We start from the raw sequence: 20,414 nt of genomic DNA, 5'->3' as shown, positions 1-20,414 counted from the left end.
TCATTTCTCCACACACAGGGTATGCTCTGAAGAGCACAGACAGGCGCATTGTGAAGGTAATCAATCACGCCAGCATCCCAGCAGCCTTGTAAATAGGGAGCAAAACTGTTAGCTGCAGGTTCTCTTGCAGCTGCGTTTCGATTTGTGCAGAGTATAAATATATGTATGCATAATCAATACTGTAATTAAATCTCCTCCCCAAATTATGCTACTGCAATTTGTGGCAGACTGATGGTTAAAATACCGCACCTGGAAAGAGTACGAGATGCCACTGACAGCTCGGTACATTTTAGGGCCGTCAGAAAAATGCTGTTAATCAAAATGGAGTACTTGTGCCGCTGAGATGGCTGCTTCACGGCTCCACCACAGTTGTCAGGTATTTACAGCTGGTCTTATTTCACAGAGGTGTTAGGGCTGATCAGAATAAAATGATCACAGTGATCGTGCCAGTAATAATGCAAAACCAGACACACCGAGGGGTGAGGGCACGCTCCCACCTCCTGTGCTGCTGCAACAGCACTGAGAACAAGTGCCTCCTATGGCTGCAAAATGGGGGAAGGAATGCTCCATACCAGATTAAAAGCTTGCAAAACGGCAGTCCACCCTGATTTTCAGGTGGTTTCTCAGTTCGTGGTCCTAGCTCTGCCTGGCTTCAGTGGAGCTTTGTCAGGACATGCCTAAAAGAAATGCCAGATTGGCTGCCAGAGCAAGTTTGTGGAGAAGCAAGCACAACGTGCTGTCACACTATCACTACAAAAAGATGGAAAACTCTGCTCTTTCCAGTGTGGTTTGGTGAGCCTGTATACACAAAATGCACAAACAATTATTTAAAAACAAAAATATTTGTGGCGCTATTCTAGAGTAACATGCTAAAGCATGGCAAAAGCAAGAAGCATTCATCCTGGAGGCAGGTGTTTAGTTTAAGCAAAAGCTTGTAAAAAAATAAGAAAAATCGTCAAAGGATTTTCAATCCTATATCTCAAAGGCCCTAACAAAAAGAAAAATCACTGTTCCTTATTTTACAGGTTAATAAATGGCCTTATCAAGATTCAACATAAATCTAGAGAAGAGCTGGGAATAGAACTTATTTCCTAGGTCTAGCAAAATGTTTTCCAAAACACAGCTCTCTCAGATTTATTTTTTTAATGAATCTGCAGAATACTATTAGATCCGTGCAAGGCTATTCGAATTCCACACCTTCTCATATCCTTTGAACCTTCCCATAGGTGGTAACACTTACAGACCAGCCACAGTAGGTGAAACACTTAACCTAGGAATTGCTTGTGGTTTAAGAAACTGCATTCTGGCTTCACACGGTGTGAACGATTTGAAAGAACTGGGGATTCTCCTCACATTACATGAATTATTTACCACAGTGGTGCCACAGACTCTGTTCTTGAAGAGGAACTTCTTCAGGTCACTGTCCTTAAATCACTTTTATCAAAAAACACAACTTTGACAATGAGCATAGGTGAACAAAAAGGGGCATGCATCGCATCCCTCGAGTCAGTTCAGCTCTAGGATCCACCTGTATCTCTAGGAATTAGCGGGGCAATAAAGCCCCCAGTATCTGAAAACACGCAATGCATCAGAGCAGGAGAGAACGTGGAGTGGTTCAAAGCTACACAGACACGGAATTTCCTCTCTCCCTCCTTCCTACCCTGAGCTCACCTTCCCCATTCAACTCACAAGCAGCCTTTTCTGCTGAAGAAACCAAGAACAGCACAGCTGTGGGTAATCTCCCACCACGAGATGCAGAACAGCAACCTATGAATCAGAAGAAAAGCCAGTGCCCTTCTCCTTTTTGTACCACCATCCTCTTCCCAGTACTTATTCTCAGCATTACCACAAGAATTATTTTAAGAACTGCCTTTGAACTGAGCCACGCAATACATCTAGACCACAGGACTGGGAAAATGACTGTCCAAAGAGGCAGCAGCGAAGCAAGGCAGCTCCATTTCCCAGTGGGTAGCGTGCTCTCTACATGGCACTGAAGCATCACAGTAAAGGGTACGGCCGGTTGGTACCCAGATTTGGTATGCACTGAATGGGTTAGCAGGTTTAAGGCTGGAAGAGCCAGATTCTCTTTCCTGTATCCCAGGAAATTCATGTTCTTGAAGTGTCTTAGACTATTTACAGTGCCCCTGTGGGGGCATGCCCTTACATCATGCTAGACCCACAGTACGGCTGAAATGTAGCAACTGCTGTTTAAAGTAAACGGCTAGTTAATTCATCCTTACTGAAATCTATGGGAAATACAACCTTGTTGAGGCATCTGAGGAGAAGAAATAATAATAATAATACGACAATTCAGTACTAGGATGGGCTTAGAGCCCAGGAATTCCAGATCACAGTTTGGTAGTGCGCCCTCAGACACAATGTCTTTAACGGGCTTCTGTTGAGTTCGCATCGAAAAGTGGTGCAGACTTCCCACAGAGCTCTGTGGAGACATTTACATGCACTTCCCATGCATACGAATGTCAGAAGTCATGCTCTGGTAGGAAGTCAGTCCTCACAGCTGGCTTTCCTTGCCAGGGCCGTGCATCTCCTGGTACACATTAGAAGAGGAGACCCTGCTAGATGGTGTGGGAGTTGGCTAATGCCAACGAGACATTAGCTACAGACCTTTCAAGTCATTCAAAGCAAGACTATTCCTAGTTACAGAAACCACAGAACATCCCACTGAGGCAAGCACTTTTTTAAAATATTGAGAACAAGAATATTTTTTAAAGGAGTTCTCGTTTCTCAGTTGGCTGGAAGAAAACCATACCATGAGTGACAACAGGAAATAAACAAATGAAAGACTATCACCATTTTTCCCCACATACATGCCCAAGCCATACTAAGTAATAAATTCATCAGGAATCAGCATTCTCCAAAATAAAACCGCTCTGTAGCTAATGATCTATCTCTTGCCATCCTTATTCATTAGCAGAGGTATCTCATTTCTCCCAATAAATTCAACAGAAGAGCCTAAATCACAAGCATGAACAAAAGACGCGTTTCTTCCAAAGGCATCCAGAAGAGCCAAGAACAGAGCAAGCTAACCTTTCGCTACAGAAAAGACAACAAACACATTCATAGCAGCAGCAACATCCTAACCTGTCTTATCAGTGGCGAGTACATCTCAGAACAACTCAATTCCCTTCTCAGAAGTTGCTATAATGTCTGTCAATATAAAGGAGATCAGAAACAGCATGACATCAAACAACAAAACACCCACTTGGAATTATTTTTTCCAGTTTCCTTCTGGGAGTATAATTTTGCATCCTACATAATCATTAAAAATATTTTACATCTTCTTTATCTTTAAAAAAAAAATCTTATATAGCTTTAGACCAAAAAACAAGTAGGAAGGGTATCTAGACTGAAAATACCTCTGGAATTACTTTGAAAAATAATTTTTCATCTTTTCTGTATCACAAAAAAAAAGATACTTTATTTTAAAGTGAGTACATTCAGGTGATGAATCACTGCTGTAGCAGAGATTTTACAGTCCATGATTGAGTCATAAAGGAGAATAAAGCTGAGAACTGAACCTGGGGAGCTGACAGTTGAGAGGTCTGGGACATAGACAGTTGGCTATGGGCAAAAACATACCAAATAATGCACAAAGGATAAAAGAACAATTATCAAGGCCAAACAAAGACATTCAGCTTTGACAGTCCAACCCCATGAGGCTGAATATAAGCTTTTTTTTTTTATGCGTCATTCTAATCTGATATTGACAAAGATTTTTATGTCCTCTGATCTTTCCCCTGAAAAAGCCTGATGCTCTTTTTAAATAAATCTTTCATGTTCCATATCTCTATATTTTTCAGGAAACAGAAATTTTTACTTCTTCAAAAGGTTCCCACAGGTTTTATATTGTCCCAGATTTCAACTTTCCCATCACTTGAGCAAAGACCATGTATAACAGGCTTTTCTCCTGTTTGTTTAAGTGCTGTTTTAAGAACTGAAGGTCTGTCGTCGTCTTTGGGGGGGTTAAATTCTATATTTATGTCTTCTCAGCCCTAGGACTTCTCATTGCCCAATTTATTTTTCCACTTACTTCAAGCCATCAACCTATCTCTGCCATTAGCTCTGATTTATAATACCTAGGAACACAATCCAATCATGAATCTTCCTTGGGAATGCTGTAGTGGCATGAGAAAAGAACCCCTTTTAGTACTCTTTCTAGGGTAGAAAACATGAAGTTTCCAGAGCTATCAAAGACATGAGAGGCTCTTTTGTTTGATATTCCAATTCCAGTCCTCGCAATGCATCAGTTTGGCAGAGGGCAGGCCCATCAGGCACTTACAGGTAGGGAGGAAAGGGATTTCCTGTCTCACAATACTAAGATTAAAAAAAAAAAAAAAAAAAAAAAAAACAACTCTTTTTCCACACCGGATTTAACTGAGACCTTTCAAACCCTTTCCCCAAAAGATGAGAAAGACCACTTTACCAAATTAGCCAAAAGCCAAAATAAGGGAGGTGTGGGTTCAGAGTCACAGTCTGAACTGGACAGAGCAGGTCTCAGATCTACAATTCGAGTATCTCACCTGGGTCATTCAGGGGTCTCTGTGCTGCTCTCCTCTCAAATACCCATTTTCAAATTCAGAAATCATTTAATTTCCTATTATTGTGTAGCAAATGCACAAAAATACAAATAACAGTTTTTCTACCTAAATAACTCCTATTAAAATTTCACATCTTGTTTGTCGTCAGCCCATGCTTTTATCATGCTATAGGGTAGGATATTCCATCGTTCATTTTAAAACAATGCAGAGGAAGGCTGGAAAGCATCACCTCACTGTACCTCAGAGCTTGCAAAACTGAGTTGCAAACAGAGAACTGGATTTATTTATTCAGTCAATTTCATGATCTCACTTGTGTTACTTTTTTCTGTCTTTATCAGTTGGCCACTTCTGCTGTAAATCTTCTAAACGGAGTGGAGGAGGGTCGTAAAATGATCTTAGGATTTATTACACCACTTTTGCAGGATAAGATTCTGTGATGCAGAATACAGAAGATTCCTATGGAAACATGAGCCCTCTTTAGTCATTTTGATCTTTTCAGCTAAAACTTTCAGAAGTCACATTAAGCGACACAGAAGCCTAACCCCCATTAGCTTTGAGAGGAACTTGTCCCTAATTATTAACGTTGCTTTTGAAAATGGGATTTGGAAGTAAAATATATATGATGCTACATAAAAATATCAAGTACAGTTCACTTAGAAGTTGTTAGAAGAGTTTTGCAATGTAGTTTTATAGCCAAGAGTCACCATTTCAGTCTGAACAATTTGGCAATTTTATATAGGAAGCATCCTATCTTCCTGTGCAGTTTCACATTATGTTCTTCTGAATGCCAATGAGCATTCATCTTGGACACTGTAGTGCAGCGAACAGCAAATTAATATATACCGATATGCCACTTGTCATAAAAAGTCTTGCCAATGGTTCTCACACATCTCTCCTCTATTGTTTTGTCTAATCAATAATAAGACTTATCTTTGACTTTTACATGAAAATGGAGAAGAGTGAACACTTACCCGTCTTGTAAAGCACAGTGCTCTTCTGAGAAATGTTTGGCAGATACTGCTTCTTACAGTAACACTTTACTTTAATAGCACTTTAATGCTGAATTGACAGTGGAAGTCCCATAGAAATGTTCAAGGCATCCACATTAATGCTAAATAAAAGTCATTACGATTTTAGAGATATGCCAGGACAGAAATATCTAACCTGGCAGACTCCCCGTGTGCATGAGTGGGAGATGCTTACTAACCTTTTAAACAGCTATCAGCCCTATAGATGCAATGATCTCTTACACGTACACAGCATTTTCCTCACAAAAGTCCCCAGCCCTCCTTACAGACTGCTTCATGTTTGCTATTAAAATCCAAGTTGCTCTCGGGTCATTTCTGGGGCGAAGGGGCAGCAGACAGGCAGGCAACAGGAACATGATACATAAACAGCACTGGTGGTAACAGAGACATTTCGCCGAAGACAAGCTCTGTGAAGGATCCTTCAGTGGCCTCATAGCAGACAGAAAAGATCTTGCTATTGCAAACTAATTGCTTATCTTAAATGTGCAAAAGAGAAATACAGCATAAAATTTGCTGAGATTTGGGATAGGATGCAAACTTAATGAGTTTAAATCATTGATGACTTGAATCCCTTACTAGAACATAGAAATCCTGAGTCAGATCCTGAACTTAGCTCCACTCCTGCCTGCCACACTGTCCTCCCCCAAATAAGCAAGTCCTTGAGATCCCTTTACTCCAGCTTCCACTCCATGTCTGCCCATTTTCACAGCCTTTTACAGGAAAGAGATGCAGTAACATAATGGCATGTTTGCTATAGCTGGGGGAAAATTAAAAAAAAAAAAAAAAAAGACCATTTTACAGAGGGTGAACTAAGCTACAAAGACTAAGTCTAGTGCCACCAATTGGTAGTCTGTATTTTACCCTATATGCATTTTGCCTTCTCATCCCTCCACATATGCCAACGCATGGGAGCAGACAAACTGCTGGTTTTCTATTTTTGTATTTTCTTCTACCAAAATCAAAGACAGATTTCAAGATGAGAAAGTGTAATGCCTGCATCAGGCAATATGGACATGTAGTTATACAGGAGCGTCCTACTTTGGGACAAGGACTGATCAGTCCCTGAAGCAGGAAAATAAATTTTCCTTCCAAAACTTGTGCTTACAATTCTAAATGTGGTTAACCCTACCATGCACATTTATATTCAACTGTGATTTTAATCTTTTTCATATCTTTTTCTTTATTTAAAGTGTTCTGCCCTAAGCCAACCCTAAACAAACCATCAGTTTTCTAAATAAGTTATGTGTAAAAATCGCTAGTGGAAAGCAGAGAAGCTCCAGGTGCTTGGGGCATACCAGCCTCATGTTTCAGCAGGACTTCATGGGCAGGGATTTCCCATCCATTGCTTGCCCACACAAAGCTCCTTCATTGAAGCTGCTGGATATTTACAGCTCAGATAAATGTGAAAAAATAATCTCTACATTTCTTCCAGACAAATTTCTGCGTTGAGAAAGAAAACGATTTCAAAAAGGTGGACATATGTAGCCTTTACTGCAATATTCAGTCCTCAGTGTTTCTGACCATTGGCTACTACAATACTGGTAGGAAAATACTGCCAATTTTAAAGATTTGAGCAGCTCAATTAAACCATTTCCATTTCACATAATAAAGCTCAGATGTAATTAATAAAAAGGATGTGGCAATCTCTACAATAATATTTCATATTTACTGTTGGAGAAACAATCACTTAAAAAGGTTAAATGGGCTCCAAAGGTGCAATAGAAAGGAATAAATTCGGAGACAAGTTCAAATTCAGTTACAGGCTAAACACAGCTTCCAGGCCACGTCTGCAAGGCGAGACAGCTTCCTCGTTTGCAATAAGCACAGAGACAGTTTCTCCATCTGCAAAAGAGATAATGGCGTTGACCTTCTTCATGTATTCCTGCGACAGCTACGTAAATGAAATGAAAAAGGCTACGTAATAAATGCAGTCCTCCTAGCCTATAATCCCATGAAGTTTCTATGCAAGAGAGCAACTAAAACATCATATTTTTCTGTCTCAGCATACAGAGGCTGTTTTTGAGAACAAGGTGAGGAATTCGGGGGAAAACATCCTAGTAGAGGATTTAGAAAACCTTTGTTAAATAACAGCATGACCTGAGAGCCAAGCAACAGGGGGGCAGTGACTGCCACCACCAACAAGCTTCGTTTCCCTGAATGAGCCTGAAAGTGAACAGCAACTCATGATGCGGTTTTAGCTCTTTATGTACTTAGCAAATGCTTAAGTTTTAAATCTGAATCTTCAGAAACTGGGTGCTCTTTTCTGCAAACATGGCAGCTCCTGGCAGGTAACACAAGAGCTGGGCCTCCTACCATACAGATAAAGAGCAGGGGCTAGAATACCCTTTTTCTTCATTTTGTGAGTAGAAAACTGGGACAAAGATCATTAACAACAAGTCCCAAAAGCAACATCTACAGCCCTGGGTTACACCTACTCCAGACCAGGGCCTGCGTAAGACTTCCCCACAGCACAGACCCAGAACTAGAAACCTGCCCCCTGAACACAAAAGGACACACTGTCAGGCATTTTGTAGCATCTCTTTTATAAACATTAAATCTAATTCTTTACTGAAAGGCACAAATGTCATGCACTCGGGATCGGCCATTAAAGTGGTGACTGCAGAAGTCACAACTGATTTGTCTGTTTTTAAGTGGCACGCAGACATGGATTTAAAGGCTATCTAAGCTTTCATATAAGCACAAAGTTGAAGGCACAAAGCAAGCTGAGAGTCTAGGCAATGAGTAACAGAACCCATTTAAAATATATGTGAAACAGTTCCATTTCACTTGCAAACACACAGAGATAAGATCTGTCAAGTTGTCTTACTGACAGCATGATCTTTCTTTGCCTCACTACTTTGGTGAAAAGCTGAAGCACCCGATGAAGAGATTAAAACACCCTCCTTACTCAAATCTAGGAACCCCACCGGCAGCAGTAGGGCAAGTATTCCCACACAACCCCACTGGTAGGCTTCAGCTGTCCTCTGTAAGGGATCGCCACTTCTAAAGCAGGAAAATAAACCCATTCTTCATGCCTCCCCCAGGGCATGGTATCCTTTTTCTGAGGCCACCAGAGGAGCGGAGTCTCACCACTAGTTACTTTTCATTATGCCCACCTAATACAAAAGCAGTATGCGATGTATTTCTATTAGAAATGTAGAGTGTTCAGATACTGGGAATAAATTTACCCAGCAGCAGCACCATTAATTCAACAGGAAACACTATTTCCAAAAAACACTATTTTTTCTGTCTTCTTCCAGCCCATAAGGCTTCTTCTCTCAGTTTCAAACAAAGGAGGTTTAGATGCTCAAAGAGAAAATTTATTTGCTAAGAACTTGACTTCTGCCTCTTTAAAGACTTGAGAAAAGTAGCCAACAGCAAAGAAGATGGAGAGGAAATAAAGGCAGGCAAGTAAGCATATTTGGAATAGTATTATCCCAAAACACAGTTCTTACATTACAGTATTGCACGATTCCCTTCCAGCCCCTGTGGATTATTAGGCCTGAAATTGATAGCTTAATAGCACAGAATACAAAAACTCAACTATAAAACCACCGGTTGGAAAGTAAAGAAATTCATGTATAGTCATTCCTTTCTAGCATTAGCTACATTCTTGCAGAAGGTAATGTTAAATCTGCCAGCAGAAGGTCAAGACCACACAAAGAAAATAAATCATGGCATCGCTATGTGGACCTGTCTAAAGGTTAAGGATCTAAAGGACAAGCAGATACTCTAAAATATAAACAGCCCCTAAGGGATAATTACTTAACCAACTCCATTTGAGCGGTCCTGAACAGATGGTTTAGTAGGTATATCGACTATTGCTATTTTTTGTGAAGCTATTTATTACCCACTGAGACTGGGAACAAATGATACTGTAGACATGTAGCTGGTTATCTCTCTAATCCTGTGTAGCCTTGCAATACCTAGTGACCCAGAAATATATTCCCAGAAGTACCATCTCCCACAGGCAGCAACTACTTAAAGTAACATCAAACAACGTCCTGTAGGTATAAAGTCGGAATAGATTAGCCACAAAACAGGTTGTTTGGCTGAATCTTCTAGTCACTCTAAATTATAGTGACTGCTGTACAGTTAAATGCACCTGAGATAATAGTGAAGCTGCTCGAAGCACATAAAAGACTCATCAAGTTTCTACTTGGCTGCAAACGCAGGGCGCATGGCTGTGGTGCTTGGCTATTGGCCTGAGTTTCTTCAAGCACAAATACTTTTGCATTTCTTCCAGACACCACACAGATGCAGTGTATTTTACCTGAACTTCTTCTAGTTCAGACTAGGAACGGGTGCTCAGCAGTGAGTGTGCCTACAGCAAAAGTGCAAGGCGGGGAAGGCGAAGCTTTCCCTCTTGAGCCCAGGAAGACCAAGAGGACTCACGCATGCACAAGTGGCCAAACCCAGGTTTATGCAGCATTAGCTTCCCACCGTCTCATGACAGTGGTGAGTAGCAGACTGGGTTACACTTCTGTCCCCAGTGCAACGAGCTGCAATGTTAGAAATAAGCCAGCTATTTAAACAGGACGTGCAGTAGCCGTGCTGGGTGGAAGCGCAGAAGCTGTTGGCTCAGAGAGCTCTCACTGGGACAATGACTCTTCGGCAGCGATCTGAAAGACAACCTATAGTAAACTCCTGCAGTTCAGCCCTACAATACTTTTCTAGGATCAGCTCTTTTAGAATTACTAATCCCTGTGAAACTCTAGCCATTTGCAGTTTTGTTACTCTTTATCTATGGTTTATCTAGGTTTGCAAAACAAGCACACCAAAGGGCACGCCTCCCCAGCACAGCCACAAGTGATAATTTACCTCCCCTCTGTTATACAGGCAGCTTTCCCAAGAGAACATTTCGAGAAATTTTGTCCCAATAAAATTGGAGGGTTTGACATTTAGTTAGGACCTTTGGACATCTGGCCTGCTCAAAGGTCTGCCACAGCGCCCGCAAACTCAGCCATTTCAGCAGCGTACGTACAGATCGGCTGCACCGGCACTTGTGGCACACCTGGCCCTTTCTAGAAGCAGTGGATTTACTGTGTGTGCACCATACAGATGATTCATGAGAACACAGGGATCTGACATGTCCCAAAAGCACTGCACACATGGTAACCATATGTGTAGTGTGTGACAGAGAGACCAACGCTTCCTGGAGGGGTCAGGGCCGTCACAAATGCACCACACAGCACGTGTGCTCAGAACAGCATGGAGAAATACCTGGCTTCTGCAGCCCTGGTTCTCCTCCTCACCCATCTGTCACCCCAAGCTGTGAGGATATACATATTAGTCAAAGGTGTGTGCTGGTGATGGCAGAAAGATCTAACCAGTCCAGAGGAAAGACAGCAAGCTGCAATCGCTTAACCCATGAGTCACTGGATCAAGTCACTGGAGTGAACTTGACCATCATTTCCTCCAAAGACAGGGCTTGCTGCTAACCAGCCTCAGCTTGGCACTTACAACAGGCCCAGACCTGCAAGAAGCCCTCCAGGATCCCAACAGCACACAGAGCAAGCAGCAGAGCCTCCTCTTAACAAAAGGGAACGGGTAGTCCTGGCCGGCCCCTGCCATGAGCAGGTGCCTAGCTTCATCAGGGGATCATTTACATCTTGGCATGACAAGACATCGCCACAGGGCTGGGGACAAGGGAACTTTGAGGGCAAAATAAGAGCTAATAAGTCCAGATACGACTTTGGACTAGCATGAAAGAGAAAAGAATTCACAGCTGGAGCACTGGGATGGGTTGCCCAGAAAGGTTGTGGAGTCTCCCTCCTTGGAGATCTTCAAAAGCCATCTGGGCACGGTCCCGGGCAACCTGCTCAAGCAGGGGGTTGACCAGCTGACCTCCTGAGGTCCCTTCCAACCTCAACCATTCTATGATTCTGTAAAAATAAGGTGTCTCCAAAAAGCACCCAATGGAGGATGAAGAGATACATAGTTTATGTTATTAATGCTAGCAAACAGCACTGAGAAAGTTGATCCCGTTCAGTATTTGCATTCCTTTGTTTCAGGTTCTAGGCAAGTACAAAGTACAAAATATTCAATTCTCATGACTTAGGTCTCAAAACACTGTGTCAGATACTTAGGTCTTGAATCGAAAAATTGGGCTCCACGTGGCCCGTGATCAACTTCTTATACAGAGGAAATTTCACCATTTCTGCCCTTTTATCACCTTATCCCATAGAAAGACTTTCCTTTTTCTTTCTCTTTTCTAAGCCTAAACAAGAAAATAGTTGCTAAAAAAATTCAGAACCCTTGACAATTTGGACAATCTTCCACTAATCTTCTCTTCAGGGGGCCCACAATCCTTTAAAGCATGACAAACTGACAGAGGGAGCTCTTTTATAGCCTCTCAATTCTATATCTTTATAAACTGGGCTCTTCTGTACCCAGCAGAAAACCTGGGAAGGCAGAGATTGTACAAAATAAGGTGGAAACAAGCATTTTTAGCAATGTTTGAGGGGACACCAAATGAAAGGAAAAGATCTAGGCACAATAATGTGATTCTTTAGGTACAGAGGGGAAAAAAATCTACAAGAATTTATTGGAAAAGGATCCCACATGCCTGCTAATCTACCTACCCAGGGTTACATGACACTTAAAAAAAATTTGGAAGGCACTCAAAGCTTTGTTGCAAAAATCAGCTTACTGGAGAACACAGCCCTGCTTTCATCATTTTTTTTGCTATTTCAGTTGTTAGTTGTAGTGCAGCCAAACTGATATGCCCTTGACATGTGCAGAACGTTACCGCTCCAGGCAGCTTTTGGTTAAGTGGGGTTGAGAAAATTGTCTGTCTGTCTGTGCAACAGCGACTAAGTTCATTCTCCCCTCTCCCTCTCCTTCTAAATCTCTGTTTAGATAATGCCACCCTGACTGCTTCCAAACTGCTACCGTGGGGAGAACATGCTCCGACACCAAACAAGCTCATTGCAAGCTGTAGCTAGGCCGGATAAATTCTTCTACTGACTGGCAATGTACATGTCAGATACACCTTCTAAGAAACCAACTCTGAAGCATTTCCAATTGTAAATTTTACACGTTTTTTTTTTTTTTTTTTACTAGCATATCTGATATTTAGCTAATTTAAAAACATCGCAATGATGAACTCACTAAATGCCGCGTGGTACTCTAATTTCTAAAGATGAACGAGCCTCAGTTCATACATTACTTTCCATTTTGCGCACCAGAAATTATATTATAATAATTTGGACATTCAGCTAATGTTTTTAATATATATGTTTCAGGTATGTATATATTTCACATCGTTTTGCCTCTGGTGCTGCACAGAAGTGAAACCAGCTCACTAGAAAAGTGAGCAGACTCCTGTGGCAGTCCATGTTCTGCTAGATCAGCAAGGCTTTTTTTTTTTTCCTTAACCATATTTGCCATGGTTACGTTACATAACAAGTAAAAATACTTTTGTTTTGGAGATGGGAATGCATGAAACCTTCCTGGAAAAACTACAGAAAATTCAAAAAAAAAAAAAAAAAGGCCTGTTTAATTTTATATGACTCAGATCTTAGGAATGAATGATTTACACAGATTAATCGCTCTGTTATTTCTACCAGCACATCCCCAAGAAGAAGAAAGATGCCCAAACTTAAAAATTTTGCCAGCACTCTCAGTTTAAAGATTATTATGAACGCACTTGGAGGATCAGAAATGAGATCTCTTGAATTGTATGTAAACACAAAAGTTCCATTGTCTTACTAAAAACATAATTTTTCAAATATTACTGTTATCATACAATACAAAGTCATACAAAGAAATTGAACTATTATTATTTATTATATCATGAACTATTATTACATGAATTCTAATAACATGCCCATTTAACAAAATTACTTTTTGTATTACAATAGGCTCAAACAAAAAAAATAGGAGCATGGATGTCTGAAAATGGTATCCCACAATTAATAAAGCAATTTCCAAAACTATTCATTTACGTTGTCTTTTTTAATCATTACGGCAATAATTTTTACAGTCAGTCAGTAAACATACATGCAGCTATCTTACACTCCTAAGAAAGCAGGATCACGGTGAACACTTATGTTTAAAAAAAAAAATCCTTTTAAAAAAGATTATAATTCACATGCTGTGCATACTAATGTCATTTCATCCTTCTCAACAATTAACAAAGATTAAAAGAGAGACTAACTAAACAAATAGGCTTTGAAGCATTCTTTCATCTACTTAAGAAACGGTTGGGATCCTATTGCCATCACTTTGCTCTGTTTTATAGCTTCCTGTGAATCTTAAGTAAAATATCTATCTGCTTGGAGCAAGTCTTGCAGGTATTTTTCAGATTAGAAATACCTGAATGTTTATCATCTCCCTCCTATTCACGCAGCTCATGACAAATGGGAAAGGAAAAGATTGCTGGTTTGTCTCCTCATTTCCTGTACCTGAAGGATATTTTCTCCGTGAGTCACTGGGCCAGCGTGTCACCCTGCCGCTGCGGGGCAAGAAGGAACAGCTCCAGGCACGAGCTGCCCCTCACCCCGTACCTGGGAGGAGGAGAGCATCACCTGGGAGGAATGCAGCAGGGAACGGCACCGGGAACACTCCCGTGAGCCCCGTTCATCCCGACAGAAAGCAGCGCTAGTATAGCACATTTAGCAATAATAATATCGAAGTAGGGGCAAAGCCACCTGTTTCGTGTTCCAGGATGAGCAGTAATAATGAATCATCAACTAGATTAGCAGCAAGCACTGTACCTGCACATGTGCAAAGAGCAGATTAATCACATAGCGAGATAGATGGATAGATAGCCAGATAGATGGACGCACCTCATTGGGAAAGCATGTCAGAGCTGCTGCTACTCACCTGAGAAAGCAATAAAAACTTAAAGCGCGTTACTCCTATTTGCCTTTGTCTGGGCAACTTTTTGCTTTGGATTTGGGGGAAGTGAGCATTGCAATACATGTAAGCAGTTAACAGTGGAAAAAGGAGAAATAAAATTGTTTATATATATATATATTAAAAAAAACTACCTCCCTTAGCCTCATCCCTATCCTTGCAAAACGAAGACTTGAAATGAATCTTGAAGTTCACAGTGAAACATCTGTAATGTAACGGGGAGAGAAGAAGGGAAAAGAAGAGAGACAGAGAAAGGAAATAAAACCCTCAGTGGACTCTGAGACTCTTCAGAAATTCAAAACCTCAGCAGCCTGCCCAGGGATGCACAGTGAAGGCTGCTGGTGTGAGCGGTGACCCCGCGCCCCTCCGCACGCAGGGCAGAGCCAGGTGAGGCTGGGGCATGGCTGACGCCGGGGTTCAAAGCCAGGCACCGAAGAGCCGTTGCAGCAGAGAACTTAAGACGGTGCACAATTTAAGCAGCCCCATATTTAAATGCTCTGCTGAAAGAAGGCTTTTGTTTTGAATGCTCCTGTCAGTGCTTTCTTTTAATAGGAAATCAATATATCATTTGTTTTCTAGAAAGTAGACACCCGTCCTTCAGGACTTGTGCAGCCAAGTTTAGCTCTGGTAGAAAATTGAGTAGTTTTGACCTAACTTTTCTTTTTCCGTGAGTGTCACTTTCCTTTACCCTGGGGACAGGAGGTGAGTGAAAAGCAAAAGGAATGAACATCAGGGTATAATACCAACTATGGCTGAATTACCAGCTCTTGAATTTTTATAATGATGCTGGCAATGCAGAAATCCCAATGCACGCTAAGAAGTGATAAAAAAGATAAGAAGAATGTGATCTTTTTCCCTCATGTTTGACTTTTAGACAAGCAGCGTGAGGGATAAGAGGGCTGGTGGGGCTGGTTGCCAAGTGCTCTGCCCTGCAGGTGGGCACAAAGTTTGGCAAGGACTTGGCAACAGGAAAGCCTTGAAGTCATCTTCTCCTTTAATTCAGCTCTTAACAGGTTATATAAAAGCAAATCTTGACCTGAAAACGAGAAGGGTGAAACACCTTACTCTTTCCCAGAATGAAGTGAGGAGTTCCTGGGGTTTCTGGAAGGAATCAGAGTTGCAAGAAACAGAAAAGGAGGCAAAAAGCACTCTCTGGTCTGTTCATAGGCATACCCAACGGTACCTCACCCAACACCAGCTTTACCATAAAAGCAACCTGAAGCTCAAATCCCTTCCTTTTCTTCCTTCCTGGATTAAAGACAAAAACATGGTCTCGTTGCAGGATGTTTATTTACAGCTGCTTAGAGGAGAATGCGAACAAACATCTCGTGACAACAAGCTGCTCGATGGCTTCCCATTACAGCTACAAAGCTTAGCAAGGCTTTAGCAGGTACTCGGCAAAGCTGCTGAAAGAGGGGTGGCACTGGGAGAATATTCTGAATTAAATATTCTAAATTAAAACTTTAAAGAAGGCTATAGTGAGGTGGGGATTGGGCTGTTCTCCCAAGCACCAAGTGTTAAGATGAGGGGAAATGGCCTCGAATTGCACCAGGGGAGGTTTAGGCTGGGTATTAGAAGAAATTTCTTTACTGAAAGCATTGTGCTGAGTTGGAACAGGCTGCCCAGGGAAATGGTTGAGTCACCATCCCTGGAGGTCTTCAAGAAATGTGTAGATTTAGAACTTAGTAGCATAGTACAGTGGTGGACTTTAGTGCCAGGTTAAAGGTTGGATGAGATGATCTTAGAGGTCTTTTCCAGCCTGAATGAAATACAATGTCATCTGCCCAGCTCCGTCACTCCTTGCATGGAAAACTAACATTCAAAAGGACAAAATATCTGATTTGCAGTCTTAGCAAGAGATAAATCAATGAGCACTAAGTGATAAAAGGGGAAATGATTTTGAAATCTGTAGTTTGTATTCACAGGGTGCTAGAGCTGAAGGAGTAAAAATACAATAAATAGCAGTTCATAGTCACACTTAGGAAATCCATGCTTAAAATGAAGACTTTCAAAGTCTTGAAACACTGGATAAGTAATATTGAATTGTGTATACAGAGCATTGGATCACTCCAGTCATAATCTTGCCTGGTTTTTTTCTATTATTGATACCATTAAAATTCATAAACTGTGATATCCTGTTTTGGTATGCTTTCTCCCTCTACATAAAGGAAAGTATGCCCATCTGTGACACAAGAATGCCTTTGAAGTGAGAAAACTCAGCCTCTAATCAAGAATGGCAGACCTTACAGATGGGCCTAGACAGTACAGACAGATTTTCTCCCTTTGGTTCACTGACCACATCATGCCCCTTACACTGCAGATGTAAATATTTACTCTTACTTGCATTACTGCAGCACTAAGGAGCACTCATCCCAGCGTGAAGGTTCACTATACAAAATATTCACCGCCCAGATTCCAAATAACTTACATTTCCAAACTTCTTTCACTTCAGCACTTGAAGGTATCTGGGTTTCAATATAAAGGTACTGGTTACATTCTTTATTTTGAAGGAACTTAGTTTTCTTACGATCAGAAAATGTAAAAGACGATGTTCTAACAGTTCTTAACATTCCGTGCAGCTAAGGCAAGGGCAGTGACTGAATGCCTCCACTGGCATCCAAAACACCACCACCAGAAACCACGTCTTTCTGCTTTGTCCGTATCTTTGCCTCCTACACAACAGAAGGGTACAGACGGGAACCTGATGTTAGTGTTCTGCAGCTTTGCGAGAGGACAACGTTCCAGGTGGGAGATGGTCTCTCAACAGAAAGATTCCTGAAGCGATGGAGGAAGCAGCACGGAGGTGCAACCTGCTGCAGTTCTGCTTGCTGGAGACCCACCGCTGTCCCGTCTCATGGGCAGCAGGGCTGTACCCATCTGGAACTAAAGCCAGTTCAGCAGTTGGGCTGGACAGAGCTACTCAGGACAGAGAGCAGGAAAACTGCAGCACCTTGCGACACCACGTTCCTGAGAAGCCCAACAAGTGAGCACAGGCACCCTTAAGTAGCACATAAGAGAGAAGATTAAGCCATCAGGGATACTTTCGACAGCTGAAGTTGGCAGAGGAGTTGTTTGTAACATGGGCTGTACCAGGAGGACCACATCCATTTAGCCCAGTAATTTAAAACTCAACCTAGGTAACTTGTGTCAAGACAGATGCACCTAAATAGGATTGAAACAAGCTTGGATTTGTTTGCCAGAACAAGCAAAGTTACTTAAAAGCACTGATGTTAAGGATCCACACCAGTTTAGCTGGATCAGTCTCCACGCCACTTGTTAAACCAGCTTTTTTTTTTTTTTTTCAAACATAGTATGGAATATAAATTTCTATACTATTTATGTTTGTATCCAAGCCCTTCCATCACTCCTGGCACAAAGCCGATTAATGTACTAGGACTGCCATGTTCCTGCAACCCTTTTTGTATGGTCTGACTGCAACTCGTAAGTATTTAGTCTGCTTTAACCTCACTGCTGCCTTGCTTTTGGCTGTTAATTCCCAAAGTAATAATCCCCGACCTGAACTTGTTCCAATTTCTTTCTTGTTTTGCTTCAGGTTATTCACTTTCTACTGCTACACAACTTCTCACGGAATAGTTTCCCCTCCCAAATGCCTTCAGTAACAGTGTCATGCAATGATGAGGAGAAGACAGAAGCGCCTTAAATGTCATACATTCACATGCCAAATAATAAAGAATATATCTCTGGTATTCCAGAAAGCTGCCATTCAAGATTATGACCTAATGTCCTTTTCAAAAGACAAATCAGACTCTCTTTAATCCTCAGAAGAAAGTATGGATCAAAACTTTCCTTGTGGATCTTAATCATAGCCGTACTTCTGATGGAAGGACTTTGTTTTTTGTATCTTGCATGCTTTATTTTTAATTCCTATGAACATTATTTAATTAAGACTCAAGAGAAAATAAAATCCCCTTTTCTGGTTTATTTTGTTCAAAAAAAAAAGATCAACATGAAGCAAATGCTTAGTTATCCAATAATAACGTATGCATCTTCTCACTTCATCCCCTCTTAAATAGATGTCCTTCCCTATTTTACAGTGATCCCAGGTTTAGAGTAATTGCTTAGATTTAACACACAAGAATCTTGTTACATCATCTCATTTAATTGGAATCACACTGCTACAGACGTGAGCTTCTGATGGCTGATTTCTATGGAAAAAAGTAACTACATTTTCACAGTCATTCAAAGAATTTTTTATTTATTTTTTTTAAAGGACTACTTTGAATGGAAATTAAAAGCAAGAAACTAGGAGCTCCACACACAACACACACACACACACAAAATCTATTCTGTACTCAAAGAATAATCACGTATTGTAAACCAGTAAGTATGCCATTGAATCATAAAAACAAAAGTCCCCACTGTATGTGAAGAACCACGGAGAGAGAGGAAGAACTTCCATTATTAGCTAATTAAAAAAAAAAAAAGAAACATTTAAAATTTAGTGAGAGGATATCAAAAGGAAATAGGCTATTGTCTCCTACAGAGAAAAAATGTAGCAGCTGTGAAACAATTCTCAGGTTTTGTTTTTTGTGTACAAAACCAAGAAAAACTCAGAGGAAATGACTTCCAGAGTCACTTGTAAGTGCTGAAATGTTTCTCCAGTGGAAAGCAGGATACAAATCCTTATCCTTTTTCTTTGTAGGTGAAGAGGTCGCTAATGTGCATCCAAACAGACCATTCTCCAGCAGGATGCTGAGACGCTAAGATCTCAGGAGTGCTACTTTCACAGTTAAATGAACATCACTTGTGGAAGCACGCCTCTTGTTAGGTACAGGTTCAGATAACAGCATAACAACTAGGTTCGGTCTGGTGCATTCGCTTACTGGAAAGGAGAAAAAAAAAGAGCTCTTTCCAGAGAAAAACATAAAACAGCAAGAAAGACTATTTTTAAGGACCAAATTGTTGTTGCTGCTACAACTTGCAAAGCTCCAGCCTCTGATCACCATTGCCTGCAACCTCCCCGTGGGAAAATCGAGACCAGTAATGGAGAGGCAAGAGTAGGAGATCACCAAGAATGAAGTAATCCCTTGTTGTCTAAAATGCTAGAAAACAAATAAAACACAAAATATAAATTGTTTCAAATACTTTCTAATTTATGGCGGATACTCAGCACACTTCTGCCTAACAAGAAATTCAAGAATGCTTCGAGGTTTTGAATGCAATGAGGTTTCACCTGCTCTTAGCAATGCTGAAGGATTCCTTTGATGTGCCTGAGCAAGGAGGTAAGAAAGCATCAGGGACCCCATGGTTTCCCTGTAGAGCTCCTGTTCACTGCACATCACTACAAACTCTCACTCTTCAACTCATCTCACAGAAGTACCTGCAAGTGATCAAGCCTTTGTCTGTGTGCCCTTTCAGTCTTCATCCATCAAAGAGCATGTGCAGCAAGCCATACCTGTACCTGCTATGCTTAGGGTGACACACTTAAAGCAGAAGAGATCCTGAAAGCCAGCTAAACAAATAAAAGCCAAGAATACACATCCTTTGTGTTCTGCAGAGTTCTGTAACTTGGGTCAGAGCTGATGTGAATTGAGTGAACAGTACCTTTAGGGGTGCGCTCCTCCATGCAGGCAGTGATCCACGTGACAGAAATATGAAGAAATGATCCCAAGCTAATTAACTGGAGCTTTTAACAGAATGAAGATTCCCCTAGGCAGAGGTGCAACAGTGATGTCTGGTGGCTTTAAAGAGTTATATCATCACTTTAACAAGTGACTCCTGTGGGTGGTGGATATTTTTTTGTTTTGATTTTTAGTTGGGGGAGGAAGGGGTTGTTTGTTGTTGCTGTTGTTGGAAAAAAAAAAAAAAAGGTTTGGAGAGATGATGAATTTTGGAAAATCACAACAGCTGCAGAGGTTTTGCAGGTAGGACCATTCAAGCCACCAGAACTGGCCATTAGCTTTCACATGTGTCTGGAGAAGGGAAGACTGATGACCAGGTGTGT

The 20,414-nt window shown here is 41.1% G+C and overlaps 3 long non-coding RNA genes across 4 annotated transcripts in view; 2 read left to right on the top strand and 1 right to left on the bottom strand.

Moving 5' to 3' along the window:
- Positions 1-6,790: 6,790 nt before the first annotated feature.
- Positions 6,791-20,414, bottom strand: part of LOC310904374 — a 71,141-nt gene continuing 57,517 nt past the window's right edge. The window contains exon 3 of one of the 2 annotated variants that reach the window (XR_014588264.1): positions 6,791-7,429. This is a non-coding gene — a long non-coding RNA (uncharacterized lncRNA). Of the gene's footprint in view, positions 7,430-17,885; positions 19,293-20,414 lie in introns of those variants that run through there. The other variant, XR_014588265.1, reaches the window with a different exon arrangement.
- LOC310904377 lies at positions 12,007-17,439 on the top strand. The gene is made up of 3 exons (XR_014588269.1): positions 12,007-15,604; positions 15,732-15,839; positions 17,029-17,439. It is a non-coding gene; the product is annotated as an uncharacterized lncRNA (long non-coding RNA).
- LOC310904376 lies at positions 17,454-18,944 on the top strand. Its single transcript, XR_014588268.1, has 2 exons — positions 17,454-17,890; positions 18,003-18,944. It is a non-coding gene; the product is annotated as an uncharacterized lncRNA (long non-coding RNA).

This window comes from Anser anser (assembly GCF_964211835.1).
Source record: "Anser anser genome assembly, chromosome: 9".
NCBI lineage: Eukaryota > Metazoa > Chordata > Aves > Anseriformes > Anatidae > Anser > Anser anser.
This window is presented reverse-complemented; position numbering and strand designations above follow the sequence as displayed.